We start from the raw sequence: 13,464 nt of genomic DNA on the forward strand, positions 1-13,464 counted from the left end.
TATGTCTCTGTTTGGCAAGTAAAAGGACTCTCAGGCAATACAATTCCTTCCCTTTCCCTTTCTAGCAAGTCCTATCTTCCTCCAGAGATCTACCTATGTACTTCCCCAGATGTGTAGCATCCTAAAAGGCACCTAAATGATGCAGCAGATACTGTGTTCCTCCTGAAGTCAGGAACACCTGAGTTCAAATCCAGCCTCAGTCACTCACTAGCCATGTAACCTCCATTTGCCTCAGTTTCCTCAACTGTAAAAAAATAACAGCACCTACTTTTCAGAGTTGTGATGAGGATTAAATGAGATAATATTTGTAAAGTACTGGTGTCTGGCACATAATAGGTGCTATTATAAATGCTTATTCCTCCTACTCCCATTCTATGGTTTAAACCAGAGGTGTCATTCTGCCTACAAACACTCTCCAAGACACAGTTAAGATGTAATTGAGAAATACTTAACACAATAAATCAAAATAAAACAAAACATAGATAGTGTTAATGTATGACTTCCTAAGTCAATATTTGGCTTACAGATATCCTTAGTATCCTAAGTTCAATTGACTCATTTGTATTTGACTTTGGACTATTTTCAGAAGAAAAATTAACTGGGGGAATCTTGAGATGCAATTTTCTCAACATTCCAGTGAATCTATTTTTATCCCTAGAAACTCATGTAGGTATCTGACTCGATGAAGCTGAATGGAAGCCTTGGAATCCCCAGAAAGGAAATGCTCTTAGGACTGTTAAACAGAAAATTTACCTTCCCACCAGACCTATACTGCCCCAATATCCAATAGTAACAATGAAGGCAAAGGACAGTTCCTTTGTTCCCCTGTGTCATGGTTTATAAGAGAAACGACTTGGTGTAGCGTACAGGATTGGCGCTGGAGTCAGGGTCAAGTCCAGTCTCTGACACATACTAACTTAGTGAATCTGGATAAGTCAGGGCAACCTCTCAGTGACTCTCAGGAAACTCTCTTAGACTTTTAAATAGTTGTTGATCTGTATTGGTAGAGGGAGTTTACTCGCTGGAATTTTCTTATACCGGGGAAATCACAGGTTGAAAAAGAACTTGGTCCCTTGTTTCTTTTTCAACTCTGGGCACCACAGAGACTATCTCTACTTAGGTACTCCCCCTACTTTTACTAGTGTAATCACTATGGGTTGCTGTGGAAGACAGGCTGGTGGGTACTCTTCATTCCCCTTCACAACCGGAAAGGGACAGGAACAGAATCCTCGTAGACCTCTCCTATATCCATCTGCTAGAGATGACTGGAATGGTACCTTCTCTGTACCCCTTTTCCTCTCCTCACCCCCCCCCCTCCCCGATTTTCTTCACATGGAAGATTATGAGAGAATTTAGCCTGGGGTAGAGAGGATACCTTTACACCTGGCTCTCCCAGGGAGCCACACCTGGCTTACAATACAACAGGCTTACAATGCAGCAAGCTTACTTATATCCAAAGGCTGAAAGAAAAACCCCAGGTTCCAAAGGTTCTGCCTTTGGTGAGAGTTATGGAATTATTAATAGAAACATAAAAATCAATATTAACTTGATCACTTATGGGTGACATTTAAGCTGCCCAGAGGTTAGCACAACATGTGATTAAAGACATACACAGAAAACAATTGGAATGAGATCCTATTGTTTATCTAGAGAAAACAATTAAAATACCGTTATAACTTCTTGAGCTAAAAAGGAACAAAGTTTTGGGTTTACATCTCCATCTGAAAGGATAGAGGGAAGAGAAGAGAGAGAAACTGAGGGGAGAAAGAAGACTTTTCTTTGGACACTAGGTCACTGGGGAGGAGGTGAAAAGAGGTGAAGGAAATTCACTACCTATAGAAGCTGATTTCTATTCTGGCTGCCACCATCTCCTTCTGGAGGAAGATGACACTGAGCAGTCCAGGAATGCCCCGATGCTCTTGACCCCATTCAAGCTTCTTTTCTATCAGTTTGCCCGTTTCCTTAGCACTCTCTATCCATTACTGCTCTCATCTTTTGCAGAAGTGAAATACTGCCTCTGTTGTTCAATACTCTCTTTATCAGTGTTCAGCAGGGTTGCATAATTTAGAATTATGCAATCTTTCCATCCAGAAGGATGTCTTCCATCTTTTCCTGGGCTAGGAAAAGGAACAATACTATAAACTCTGGAATTCTTGAGAGTCATGGGCAATCTACTTACCCCATTAATCCTCATCTTTTTATTGGCAAAATGGGGAAAATACTAGTAGTACTTATCTCATAGGCTTTGATTCTCAAACAAGATAATATGCCTAACTTAAAATCAGCTAGTCAACTAGTATTTATTCAGCATATTCCACATGCCATGCACTATGCTAAGCACTGGTGTTCCAAAGAAAGTCAAAAATATAGTCCCTGACTTCAAGGAGCTCACATTCTAAGGGCGGAGACAACATGTCAACAATTATGTACGTGTAAGATATGTACAGTGTAAATGGGGGGACCAGAAAGGACCACTAAACCATACTTAAGGATGCCTGCCTACTGCATATTGACTTAGAAAATCACCACATTAACATTATTTTTGTTCTATTATATTTTTATTTATTTTGTTAAATATTTCCCAATTACGTTTTAATCTGGTTCTGTTAGCAATATTGTGGGCTTTGTGACACTTCGGCTCTAGACCATTCCCCCTTCCCACAAGGAAAGACTCTGTCTCAAAGGTATATTATATAAGAATTCTGGCTTTCCAAACTTTTGGATGTGATTGATATGAAGGCAGTCCCCAGAAATTCTTCCTCATCTATCTACAAGGTTGCATTCTGGAATCTGGGGTGTAGGAACTCTCCCCTTGGTCCATATGGATGACAGCATGCACAACTCTTATGTGCCTCAGTTCCAAAACAGCTATAGACATTTCACAGCATTTGGGGACTGGGCTTGTCCTTAGGATGAATGTAGGCTCTTAACTCTATTTTCTTTTGATCCATTCTCTGGAAAACAAAGGGGCAAAATGAGGAAGAAGTCTGCAAAGAAGAGTCACTTTCATGAGCATAGTACAAAATGGTGGCCCTGACCCACAATAATCTGAGTAAATAAATAAAATTATCTGCAATCACTGAGATTCACTCATCCCCAGTGAGATTGTACTCATGGTACTCTATGATCCAGCTTCTCTGGCTGTACTGCTATTCTTTGTATACAATACTCCAAGTCCTTGCTCTGGATGTCTCCCAGTCTTAGAATGACTTCTGTCTTCTCTTCTGTGCCTCCTGACTTCCCTGGATTCCTTCAGGACTAAGCTCAAATTCTTTTTTCTCTAAGAGAGCTTTCCTGGTGACTCTCTCATCCCACTTCTAATGCCTTCTTTCTGAGATTACCTCCCATTTACACTGTACATATCTTCTATGTACATAATTGTTGGCATGTTGTGTCCCTCCTTAGAATGTGAGCTCCTTGAGGTCAGGGACCATGTTTTTTACTTTCTTTGGAACACTAGTACTTAGCATAGTGCCTGGCACGTGGAAAGTGTTGAATAAATGTTAGTTGACTAGCTGATTTTAAGTTAGGCATATTATCTTGTTAGAGAATCAAACTCTGTGAGGTAGGTACTAGTGCCATTTCCCCCATTTTACAAATGAAGAAGATGAAGATTAATGGGGTTAAGTGAATTGCCTATGAACACGAAACCACTAAGAATTAAAAGTACGATTTGAGCCCAGGTCATCCTGATACTGAGTCTTGCACTCTATCCTAAGTCTAGTTGTCTTGTTCAACAAATGACAAAGCACCTAGATTTCTTCCTAATTATCTCACTTAAATTCCAAAGAATCTTGAAAGTGACTTGGTGGGATTATTCAAATTATTGTAGGCCATTATAAACTGTACCTAAAGAGCTGGTGTGGGAAATTGTACCCTCTCCCAGTTCTTTAGAATATAATCTACACCACTGACTTTAAAGAAAGAACAAAGGCAAGATCTGAGTGCTACCTGCATACGTAGTTCCCGGCTGGCAGATAAGGAGATTCCTACTTTGGCTACTCTCAGCTAGTGCTGGGCGATTTCAAATCTGGCCTCAGACATTTACTAGTTATATGATCCTAGGCCTACCCCTGCTTCCGTGTCCTCAGTTATAAAATAGGGATTGTCTTGGGGATCAAATGAGATTATATTTGTAAAGAGCTGATGAATATTTAGAGGGAATGTCTGAAAAAGGATTATGAAAATTTGTAGGCTGAAGTTCTTTTACTTAACTGTAGTTCATTTTGAAGCTAGTTTAATTGGTTATGTTGATGTTTAATGTTAAGGCGGACCTTCCTTTGATTCGACACTTTCCATCCTTGGCTTCACATAACTTCCATCTACACTGACACAAATCATCTTCCACTTTCTGCTGCCAACGTGAGCTCCCACTGCCTTGTGGAGACCCTCTGGTGTGAAGAGAAGCAACTTTCCCTTGGACTTCAGGCCTTCCATCTCCTGCTGTTCCTGTCTCTTGGAGAAGGGGAAGAGGAAAGGTTGGTGGGGAGCAGGCCTTCCTGTTGTTGTGTCATCCTCTGCTTAATCTCCAGCATTTGGAGGGAAGAGGAGAAGTGAAGCTGGACCTCCCATCTGATCATGTGCTTTCCATCTCCTACCAAATTTGTCTCCTACCTGATCTCAAGCTTCCTCAGGGAGGAGGTGCCCATCTACTCAGAGATGAACATTTTCACACCTGGTTAATACCCTACACAGCTGTAGGTCATCATTCACACCTCTTTCTCACTCCCTTTATTCCTGTCCCCTTCAACCCTCCCACCCCAAAGTTCCTACCAAATGCCATAAATCCCTCCACTGTGCCCTCTGGAATGCCTGTTCCATAGGTAATAATCTACTCTACATCCTAAATCTTTTCCTCTCTCATTTCTTCCACCTTCTAGCAATCACTGAAACCTAGTTCCCCTCTGATGACATAGCCTTCCTGGCCACCCTTTCCAGTACTGGCTGTGGCTTCACTCCTTTCCCTTGATTTACTGGTTGAGACAGGGGAGTTGGAATACTCCTTGTACCTCATTGCTACTTCCAGTATTTCCCCTGTATTACTCAGTAACCTCTCCTCCTTTGAGGTTTATATTATGTCTACCATCTATTCAAAATCCTGGTGACTGTTGCCTCCAGAATTCCAGTTGATTCCCCTCCTGAATGAGTTTGGTACCTGGCTCAGAATTTTTTCTTTCCTGTCTAACCCATGCCATTATACTAAGGGACTTCAACATATCTATTAATTATTCTTCAAATACCCTTATCACTCACTTCTTTAACCTATTCACTTCCCATGACCTACTACTCTACCTTACCTCAGTCATACACAAAAATAGTCATAAACATAGACAAATGTACCACCTCTCTACGCAAGAATTTTGAAATCCTGCTATCTGAACATAATCTATTGGTTTTCTACCTCTCCTTCAGTCTTTGCATACCAAACTCAGTTCTTTATCCACACCATGACTCATAACCCCTCCATTCCATGGTCCTCTTCCAGACTTTCATGCCATTCTCTAGCCATTCTCTCCTCTTTTCCCCATCTTGACCCCTTGGTGAACCAGTTTAACATTACATTGACCTCTTTCTTTGAATTCCTCTCTCCTGATCATAATGCTCATTGATCTAACTGAGGCCTTTGTCAGTCATGAAGACTTATGGAAAATCATGTCAAAATTTGGTTGCCCATAGAGGTTCATCAGTATTGTATTTCAATTTCATGACAACATGTTTGCCTGGGTTCTACATAATGGACAAAGCTCTTGAGCTTTTCCAGTCACCAATAGAGTGAAGCAGTTATGTGTGTATGCTTCCATCCTATTTAAAATGATGTTTTCAAATGTTGTCAGATGCTTTCAATGAGGATGAACACATAATCAAGGTCAGCTACTGCCCTGGCTATAAATTATTTAACTTGAAAAGGCTACAAGCCAAGACTAAAGTGGAGAAAGTGTTGGTGCATGATTTTTTTGTTTGCAGATAATTGTGCACTCAATGTGGCCTCTGAAGCTGAGATGCAACAAAATATGGATAGATTCTCTGTTGCTTGTGCTAATTTTGGCCTAACAATTAACATTAAGAAAACACAGGTGCTCCACCAGCCAGCGCCACACCAGCCATATGTGGAACCATCAGTTACAGCAAATGGGGAAGTTTTGAGTACTGTGCAGAAGTTCACTTACCTTAGCAGTACACTTTACTGGGATAAGCAGAGAGGTTTTCATAGACTTTCTAGCCTTAAGCTAGAGTGAGACATGTTAATGACATTTCTAAGAAAAGCTTCAATGACCAGGAAATTCTGCTCCAATAATAGAATTAAGCCCAAACTAGTTAACCAGGAGTGTTTCTCTTCTGTATTCCAAAGAGCTTATCACCTGAAGTAAAGATTCTCCTTCTGCCTTTTTCTAGCCAAGTCTCTAAAAGAAATAGATAAACCACTCCTCATGGGAAAGAATCAGGAAGGGGTTTTCCCCTAGTCAGATGGCTAAATGTAATAAGGGCTTCAGCTTTCTAAAAGACATGTTGCATGGAAAGTCTTGAACTTTAAACTAAAGAGCATGACAGAGCCCAGTCTTCCTTTGATGAGGAAGGGATAGCACCCAGCTAAAAGCAGAAGCTAGAAATGAGGAGAAACTCCACAACAATGTTCTTGTGGTTAACCTGCCCTGCACTGATCATAAATGACTAACAGTGACCATGAGGCCAGTGGAGCATAACAGTTATGTAAGATCAATAGATTGCAATGCTTTGTAGCTACTATGCATCCATGTAGACTAAATGTCTGTTGAAGATTACACATTTGGAAAAGATTACACATTGGAAAAATAATGAAAACTGGCATGTAAATATATGCCTATATTTATATCTCTCTCATTGTGTATGTGTATGTATATACATACATATACATATATATGTATATAGTGTGCATATAACACCAGAGACAAAAAGATTTCTCAGATTTCCATCTTGAATCCTTCTTTTTGCTTACTCTAGTTTTATTAGGGGCTCTCTCTCCTCCAAGGGAGGTCTTTCACATTTTTTTTCTCCATTCCTTTCCCTATATGTCCCAAAGAGAGATAAGGGAATAGGAGGAAAATGGGACTTTTATATCTGAATTTCTCTTTTGAAATTCCAATTCATTTTTCAGGATATCAGCATTAACTTGAAGATTCCTCAGGCTATTCTGTCACAAAAAACAAACTGCACACTCTCTCATGATGAAAAAACAAAGAAAATCTGAAGGGATTTCAAAAATGCTTTTAAAATAAGAGGTCATAGTGCCTCTCTACTCTGCCCTGGCTGGACATCTTTTGGAATATGGTGATCACTTCTTGGGACAACAGTTTTAGAAGAATATTGATAAGTTTCAGAGCATCCAGAGGAAGGCAACCAGCATGGTGAAGGGTCTCAAGTCCATGTCATATAAGGACCAGTTGGTAAAACTGGGAATATTTAGCTTTGAGAAGAGGGTAGAGGTATTGGTGGTGGTGACAGTGGAATGACAGCTATCATCAAACATTTGAAGGACCATCAGTCAATCAAATCAATCAATCAATCAAACAATGAGTGTTTATTAAGTGTTCATTATGTACCAGGCACAGTGGTTCGGACCATCATGTGAAAGATGGCTTTGATTTGTTCTGTTGGCCTCTGAGGGCAGAATCAAGTACAATGGATAAAAATGACAAAGAAGCAACTTTGGAGTAGATGTCAGGAAAAGCTTTCTAACCATTAGAGTTGTGTGAAAGTAGGATGGGTTGCCACAGGAGAGAGAGGGGGTTCTTCTTTGTAGATTTTCTTTCTTTTCCCTATTCCTCCTCTCCCCTTTTGGGGGGAAACAATCACAGTTAAGTGAGTTACCCAGAGTCACAGAGATAGTAAGCATCTGAGACCAGATTTGAACTAATGTCTCCAGGGCTGGTTGCTCTATCCACTGTACCACCTAGCTGCCCCTTTTGGGGATTTTCAGGCAAAGGTTGAATGAATTAAGGATGTGTTTGTCTCAAAGTCTTTCAAGGTCCTTTTTCAATATAAAATTCTGTGATTCAGATCCTTTTTGGGAATATCTCAGTGTAATTTCCCATATACTTCACAAGGTACTTTGTACCTTTTGATGCTCTGTCCCTCATAGCACCCCAAACCCACTTATGACAAAAGCCCCAAATGAGCTATGATGAATGCTAAGGACAATAAAAATGATGTTTCTTAGATCTCTGCCGAGGGGATGAGAGGAAAGATAAATGAATAGTATGATGATCTGGGGATGGATGAGTTCAGAATGATGAATGATAGAAACTACTCTATTCCCATTTTGTTTAAATGTTTAATTGAAAAAGCAAAAACTACTCTACTCCCATTTTGTTTAAGTGTTTAATTGAAAAAGAAAATGGTCTGGTCACATGGAAATAATTAGGGTTAACTGATATATAACTCAAAATCTTGATTAAGACCCCCTCAACAATTTAAGTGGACCCTCCTCCTTTTAGTGGAGAAATCTAGGTAGGATAGAGTGTTGGGCCAGGAGTCAAGAAGACTTGAGTTCTAATGCTACCTCAGCCACTTATTAGCTACATGACCTGGGCAAGTCATTTAAACTCTCTCTGCCTCAATTTTCTCAACTATAAAATAGGAATACTAATGTAACCTATTTCCTAAGGTTTTGAGGACCAAATAAGATAATATTTGTAAAGTATTTAGCACAGTGCCTGACACAGAGTAGATGCCTAATAAATGCTTATTTTCTCCTTTCTCCTTTCCTTCTACTTTTCTTTCTTTCCTTCCATCTATGAACTTACATGATGACACATACAAGAATACTATACTTTGGGTGGGCATGTTGGAGGGTAGGGTGGGGAAGATGTGAACTGAATTGTTGGAGGGAGTACTCATATGGATGAGATCATAGATCCATTTGGTTATTTCTTCTACGTCAAAGAATGATCTTCACATTCTCGCAAGAGAATACATATAGTTAGCAAAGAGTTGAAACTGAGGAGAAGGGAGAAAATGGGTCCAGTTCCTGCAGGACAGTGGAAAGAGGGCTATGTTTGGAACCAGAGAACCTGAGTTTGAATCTGCTTCTTAGTGCCTGAATGAACTTGGGCAAATTGCCTGATCTCTCTGGGGTTTGTTTCCTTATCTGTAAAATGAGGGGGGAATGAGATAGCTGATCTCAGAATTCTCTTCTGCAATAACAAACTCAACAGAAATCATATGATTATCTCAATAGATGCCTTTGACAAAATATAACACTCATTCCTGATAAAAAACACTAGAGAGCATAGGAATAAATAGAACTTTCCTTAAAAATGATAAGTAATATTTGCCTAAAATCATCAGCAAACATTATCTATAATGGGGATAACCTGGAATCATTCCCAATACAATCAGAGGTGAAGCAAGGGGACCAGGATCACCTTTATTATTTAATATTGTACTAAAAATGCTAGCTATAACAATAAAAAAAGAAAAAGAAATTGAAGGAATTAGAATAGGCAATGAGGAAATAAAACTATCACTCTTTGCAGATGATATGATGTTATCCTTAGGGAATCCTAGAGAATCAACTAACAAACTACAGGAAATTAAACTTAGCAAAGTTGCAAGATACAAAATAAACATATACAAATCATCAGCTTTTTTATATATTACCAACAAAATCCAGAAGCAAGACATAAAAAGAGAAATTCCATTTAAAATAATTGTGGACAATATAAAATACTTGAGAGTATGCCTGCCAAGATAAGTCCAGGATCTATATGAACACAATTACAAAATACTTTTCACACAAATACAATTAGATCTAAACAATTGGGAAAATATTAATTGCTTATGAGTAGGCCAAGTCAAGATAATAAAAATGACAATTCCATCTAAATTTATCTATTTATTCAGTGTCATACCAATAAAACTATCAAAAGTTATTTTATGGAGATAGAAAAGAATAATAGCAAAATGTCAAGGATATTAAGAGAATCAGTGAAAAAATGTGAGGGAAGGTAGTCTAGCTGTACCAGATCTCATAAAGCACTAATTATCAAAAACTATCTGGTACTGGCTAAAAAAAGTGTGGTGGATCAGTGAAACAGATTAGGTACATATTACATTTCAGTAAATGACCGTAGTAATCTAGTATACCATAAGTCCAAAGATCTAAGTTTTTGGAACAAAAACTCATCATTTGATAAAAACCACTGGGAAAACTAGAAAACAGTTCGGCAGAAACTAGGTATAAACCAACATCTCATACCATATACCAAGATAAGGTCAAAACAGGTACATGATTTGCACACAAAAGGTGATGCCATAAGCAAATTAGGAGAGCATCGAATAGTTTATCTGTCAGATTTATAGATAAGGAAAGAATTGAGGACCAAAGAATATATAGAGAGCACTGCAAAATATAAAATAGATAATTTTGATTATATAAAATTAAAAAGTTTCTGCACAAACAAAACTAATGAAACCAGAATGATAAAGAAAACAGAAAACTGGGAAAGATTTTTTTGCAATAAGTATCTCTGACAGAGGCTTCATTTCTTAAGTATATAGAGAACTGAGTTAAATTTATAAAAATACAAGTAATTCCTCAATTGATAAATGATCAAAGGATATAAACAGGTAGTTTTTAGACAAAGAAATCAAAGCTATCTATAGTCACATAAAGATGCTCTAAATCATGATTAGAGAAATGCAAATTTAAAAAGCTCTGTGGTACCATCTCACACTTATCAGATTGGCTAATATCACAAAAAGGGAAAATGATAAATGTTAGAGGAGATGTGGGAAAACTGGGAAGCTAACGCACTGTTGGAGAGTTGTGAACTGATCCAACTATTTTGGAGAGCAATTTGGAACTATGCCCAAAGGGTTATAAAACTGTGCATGTCCTTGATCCAGTAACACCACTGCTAGCTCTATATTTCAAAGACATCCCCCCAAAAGGGAAATTTGTATTTGTACAAAAATATTCATAGCAACTCTTTTTGGGGTGGCTAACCATTGGAAATCAAAAGGATGTTCATCAATTGGGGAATGGCTAAACAAATTGTGGTACATGATTGTAATGGGATATTAATGTGCTATAAGAAATGATAAGCACATGGATTTCAGTAAAACCTGGAAAGACTTACATGAACTGATGTAAAGTGAAGTGAAAAGGACTGGGAGAACATTGGGCACAGTAACAGTAATATAGTTCGATGAAGAGTTGTGAATGACTTAGCAATTCTCAGCAAAGCAATGATCCAAGAAAATCTTAAAGGACTAATGATGAAGCATACTGTCTGCTTCCAGAGAAACAACTGATATTGTTTGAATACAGACTGAAGCTTGCTATTTTTCACTCTCTTTCTTTTGGTTTTATTTGAGTCTTCTTATACAAAATGACTAATATGGAAATGTTTTATATGATTGCACATGTATAACCTACAGCTGACTATTTACCATATGAGGGTGCAGGGCAGGGGAGAGAGGGAGGGATAGAATTTGGAACTCAAAGTTTTAAAAAATATTTTAAAATTGTTTTAACATGTAAATGGATAATATACATACATATACATACATATATATATACTGATAATGTTTAATATAAAATTTTGGAATAATCTCTTTGTTCTCTCTGAAGTAAACTCAGAGAGTGCCTCTTCCTATGTCAGCAAAAGCCAGCCAAGGCCGACTCTACACTCCTTAAGGAGACCTTTAACCTAAGACACTATATCTTGAATAATAAGACTTTCCTTTGATGAATAATGAGACTTTCCTTTGATGAATCTTATTATCTATAGACACATACTATGTTATGAATAATGGGACTTTCCTTTGATCTATAGACATATACTATGTTATGGCGTATTAATGATAAAGAAAATATAGACATCTTAGATCATAATTTCTATTGAACATTGTTTACCCTTTCCTATGTCAATTATCTGTTTAAGGGAGGAAGCCTACCACTTACTAGTGGTGGGGTTTCTTTCCTTATCACCGAGACATATGCTTACCCAGCTGGAATCCCAAGGCCTGACCAACATTACTTTGTTAATTGTCTTGTCTTACTAAATTTATGATTTGTTCAACTAGGAGAGTTCCCTTCTCACAGCAAAATGTATATAAGCCAGAAGATTTCTGCACTGGGTAGCCAGAACATTTCTGGCTCCATAATGCATTATGTAACTGTTTTCTTTATGGGGAATTGATCAATTAATTAATTAAATCATAAAATGTATGCACTTAGCCTGTTGCCTTTTCTTAATAAAGTTTTCAGGTCAACAATACATATAAAAGAATATGATGGAGAAAATGTAAGTAATTCAGATTAAACTTAAAAGTATGTTGTGGAGGAAAAAAAGAATTTTCTTCTAGCTCTCAATCTAGGATCCCAAGAGGGGAAAGCACATTGGTTCAAATAAAACCATCAGGCCCATATGTCCTCCCTCTGAGGATACTAAAATCACTGGTAGATATAGCCTGTGAGATTGCTACACTGTTCTGTTATCCCGTGAAAAATAATAGAGGGCTGGGCAGGAGCCCCAGCACCAAGGACAGGAATATGCATCAATGTAGTGGAGAGAAAGAGATTCCACAGACCACAGATACAGAGGTGTCTGTGTGTGTGTGTGTGTGTGTGTGCGTATGTATGTTGTAGTTTTCTAGAGACTCCTTTCATGGCATTAGTTTTGGGGAAAATTGCATCACTGCTTCTGATAGGGCTGCAGTCAGCCTCTTTGCTTAAGGGAAAGCCAACCAAAAGAAATGAGCTGGTATGTCTGATAACATTGATGTATATGCCAATTTGGAGACAGTGGAGAGATTGTACATGGAAGATAACCTTGAATTATTGCTCTGCCCCTGTGGTCTGTTCCTGTGTTTGATCAGTTTCTCCTGGAACCTCCATTCTAGGGGAAAAGGCCAGGATAGTCCTAGTTACTCTCTCATCCTTCTATGGGCTCCACTACTGATTCTCCATGAAGTCATTCAGATTTCTTCTCTGCTCTCCCCTTCAAAGTCCTTCCTTGAGAGCTGGGATTGTCTTTCATTTTGCTTGTAATTTGCATTCTCCATGTTTAGCACAGTGCCTGGCACATTGTAAACATCTAATAAATGCTTGTTGATTTGATGATTGGGAGTCAGTAGGGGTAGAGGCCAAATGAGATTGGAGGTGTGAATAAGGGCATAGTCTGCTGATTTCAATGACTTTTTTTTCCTTACATGGGTGCCCTTCCTGAGGAAAGGGCACCAGAGGAAGTTTGGACTGTGTATCCCTGGGCATTGTATATGTTTCAAACCAGCATGTTTACCACTGGGTAATTGGCCCATCTGTAACTCAGGGAAGGGTCATGATGACAAGATCACCTATGGCAGATCTGCTGTGCTGTTTCCCTTAGAATGAGTGAATAAATTGACAAATAAGCACTTGTTCTAAGGGTTTAGTGCATGCTAGCATTTGTGCTAGGCACTGGAGATACAAAAACAAAATAA

General features: G+C 38.5%; 1 protein-coding gene across 1 annotated transcript in view; it reads left to right on the top strand.

Moving 5' to 3' along the window:
• The window catches only part of MEDAG (mesenteric estrogen dependent adipogenesis), a 182,871-nt gene that overhangs the window by 132,036 nt on the left and 37,371 nt on the right, over positions 1-13,464 (top strand). The gene's annotated exons all lie outside the window — the stretch shown is intronic.

This window comes from Notamacropus eugenii, chromosome 5 (assembly GCF_028372415.1).
Source record: "Notamacropus eugenii isolate mMacEug1 chromosome 5, mMacEug1.pri_v2, whole genome shotgun sequence".
Taxonomy (NCBI): Eukaryota; Metazoa; Chordata; class Mammalia; order Diprotodontia; family Macropodidae; genus Notamacropus; species Notamacropus eugenii.